Source organism: Alligator sinensis, unplaced genomic scaffold (genome assembly GCF_000455745.1).
Source record: "Alligator sinensis unplaced genomic scaffold, ASM45574v1 scaffold437_1, whole genome shotgun sequence".
Lineage (NCBI taxonomy): Eukaryota > Metazoa > Chordata > Crocodylia > Alligatoridae > Alligator > Alligator sinensis.
Window position 1 is genome coordinate 1,684,361 of NW_005842176.1, and position 4,012 is coordinate 1,688,372.

A 4,012-nucleotide genomic window follows, 5' to 3' on the forward strand; every position below is an offset into this window, starting at 1 on the left:
TACCTCCACTGGTGGAGATGCTACAAACTCCCTGTGTAATGTAGTTCAGTCCTTAGATATCCTTATAATCAGAAAGACTTTCTTGAGGCAAGGATATCTTAGGGTGACATATTTTATTTGATTAACTATGTAGTTGGGAAAAAGTTAAGACAAGCTTTCAAATGTAAGACATTCTTCCTCAGGTCTCTGATTTCCAGACCATCCTGGCTACAACATCAGTCTTACACTATTGTAATGTGAAAGATTTTCTTGACATCCAAAACTTTATCTCCCTTGTTGCAATTTAAACACATTACTCCTGACCCTGTCCTCAGTGAACTTGGAGAACACTTCATTATCTATTTATGATTACCTTTCATGTATTTGAAGACTATTTTTATTAGTCAGTCTTCTCTGCCTTTGTGCAGAGAAGTGAAAATTCACACCTAGCTTTGGATGTTACAAGTTTTTACTAGTGAAAGTAACTGGGAGGTATGCCTTATTACCACAGTTATGTTAAAAATGCCCTGGAATCTCCAAACTGGATTATCAGATGATGAACAAGGTGCAAAAGAGAGCACAATTCTCTTCTCATATACTTCAGTTAATGGCACAAAGATTTTCCCACAAACCCCACATAGTGCTTTGCTAAAATCAGTCTTTGGTACCTGCCAGGAGAGAGCACAAGGGGACTTAGGTTAATGTCTTCTCCACAGGCTGTCCCTTCTGGGGATAAAGAACCTGATTACAGGCCCTAAACTTAATGGCATCCTTTCTTTTCCAGGTGGATAAGGATCACATTTTAAATGATGTTTTTGTTACCTCTCTTACAGCTTTGTTGTGTACATATTGCTTACTACATAACTGTTATATAGCTTACTTCAGTGAACTTTCATTACCAGGTAGTATTTCCTACTTCAGAAGTTTTTCATGTGTATTCCAATTACTTTAGAAAAATATAAAGTATCATAGCATCTACTGGGAAAAATAAGTGATCATAACATCATGGACTATTGTAATCTTCACAAAGGAGTTGAATTAGGCTGTGACATTAAAGCTGACTGTGGATTAAACATGCTGAAAAATTGCAATTATTTTTTAAAATCATTTACATTTTCCATGAAAGAATTTACAGGTTGAAAAACTAAATGCCTGAATGTATTTTATCAAAAACTGTAAGCTGTTTTTACTTTTAAAAACACCATAGAATTTTTCCCCCTCAAAAAGGAAACTTTATGTGAGAACTGGTTCATCACTGAAATCCCAATATTCCTTCAGAAACTACGTATAATGGAATTTTTTGACTATATTAAGCATACAGATTTACTTCCACATTATATGGCTCTGATTTCAAACCTTATCACTTTAGATATCTTTTAACTCGGTACATTTTGATGATCAACTTTAAAGAGATATTAAGATAAAAAGATGCAAATAATAAAAAGGATGATCACTTCTCAGGACATTAAAATTCATCAAAAAATATCTTGGTAAACCTTGTACTAATTTTGTAATCTGGAGCCTTGTGTTGTTGCCCTGTAAGGTCAGGCTAACTCTCAGGATCTCAATATCGTGCTGTTAGACAGGAGGGTGTGACACAATTACCCATATACAAACACACACATCAATTAGGTGCATACACACACACACACTACCAGCTCAGGCACATACACATCCAAACCAGCCTAGGCACATGAATACCTATCACCAATTCAATCACATACACACTAAAAATTAGACAACAATCAGTTGTCAATACCCACACACTCAGATCACTATTTCGTGTATCATGCACACGATGACATATACATATTCACCAGTTTACACACATACCACCCACCTATACATACACACAGGTGAGTTTCTAACTTGGATGGCACAGTATGTATGTGTGTGTTTGGGGTACTTGGGATACCTGAGGGAAGGTTAAGGTGAGAGAGAAAGTGTAAGGAGTGAAAGTTGCTGGAACAGGGATTAGAACCAGTAGACTAGAGAGAAGTTGGTTGAAGAACTGAGGCTTGGGATTACTTAAGGTCAAGTGGCCCCGGGGTTACTTGGGGTCACCTGGTGCAAGGGTGGAAGCAAGGGAAAAAACCCAGCGGTAAGAAGGAAACAGCCAGGAGACAGAGGTAGAAAGCTGAAAGATCAGGGGAAAAGGCAGTGAGGACAAGGCAATAACAGTGGCAGAGATCAGGTGAAAAGGCAGTGGGGATGAGACAGTGGCAAAGAAACAGGGGTTTGCAGGCAGAGAGGAGCTCAGGATGGCTGGAGCCACAGGAGCATGGGACAGGTGTTGGAGGTGGTAGTGAGCCAGAAGCAAAAGAGGAAGAAATGAGACAGAGATTAAAGGGGCGAGGAGCCTGAACCATAGTAAAGCAAAACCCAACTCAGGAGTCCAAATAACACTTTTATTAAATGAACACTGTATTGTACAGCTTGGTTCCTACACATACTCACACAAGCACTCCCACACACACAAGCACTCACAGTGGCAGCAGGAGAAAGAGACTCAGAGGAACGGTTGGAGTCCAGGTAGGGAAGAGAAGCAGAGTCCAAGTCCTTGGTTTTTAAAGGGGGGTGGGGGGGGATGATAGCTACCTATCCAGGCTGGAAAGGGGTCTTTGTCCAGCAGGTGCTGTCCAGACATGGGTTGCTGGCAGGACCTCTGGGTGGATAGGTGATGTGGCATGGTGCTGGTCCAGTTGGAGAGGGCGTCCCAAGGAGTCAGTCTTCACTACCCCTTTTTATGGAGCAGACTACCTCTGATCGTCTATGGGGAGGGCCTGTCCAGGCAAGGTCAGTCCTGTCCCAGAGGGCTCCAGGTGTTCTTACTGAGCATGTGCAGCTTGGCACAATGATGGGTTGCCTCATCGTTTGTTTCTTGAATGCTGAGGGTGGCTCCAATGGCTGGGTCACTGGTCTAGGTATTGGTTTTGATGGTTCGGTCATTCAGAAGGAGCTATTTTTAGACCTACTACCATTGTCTCTCAAGCACCCTCATTCATCCCCATTCATTCAGGAACCAAGTTACATAGGAGGGGTAGGTATGAGTCATAGGTTATACAACAGGGACAAGATGGGGACTTGACAAACAAAATGGAAACTTGACTTGACTTATGCTAACTTACATATGTAGGCCTAAATCATATAGTATCAGTAAAACAATAATATAGAACAGTAAAATTCAATATAAACATAATAATTATACAATATAAAGAAGAAGAAAAAAACAAAACAAATACAACTTGCTACCAAAATAAAATGCTGAAGCTTATCCTATGTCTTAGCTCACTTATACGTATCTATAGGGAATAGAGAGGGAGAGAAAATGTCAGAAATGTTTGGGGAAGGGGAGGGAATGCATTTTTAAATTTTAAAAAAATCAACAAAAACTGGGGGGTTTGCTACAGTGTAAAACAGAATGCTTATATGCCAAGCAAGCCTAAATCAGTCAAATTCAAATTAATGTACATCAAGATGCTTAAAATCTCTTCTCCCCAGTAAGCACTACTTCCACAGCAAACTGTAACTTCCTATATCTCAGACTGTGGACTTCCAAAGAAAAGGGTACAGTATATATAGGTGTGGGAATAGATTAATAATACAAAAAATACTTTTTCAATCCACATGATGAAAAATGAGAGAATTGGTTTTGCCTTTTTTTGGTGAAGACCAGGTAATGGAAAAGAAGGCCTTGAGATGAAAGGACAGCCCTGCTAAAGGCTAATCTACCTAAGAAATGACTAAAGGTCAAATCTTGTCATTTTTAGTGACTTTGAAAACAACTTTATTTTACAAATAGTTACAAGATTCCATATGGTCCTATTTTGTACCTTAGTGCTTGAAACCATTTTATGCAGGAGTTATAAGCACCTCCTGTGTTCCTATACATTGTTCTGAGAGGAAAGGAACTGTTTAAAGGAGGTAGAATTAGTAGGGAGGATTGAAAATAATCTACATTGACTGCATTGTATTGGAAAATTGAATCCTAACATATTGTATTTGTATGACTGTCCACATACCTAGTTCAGCA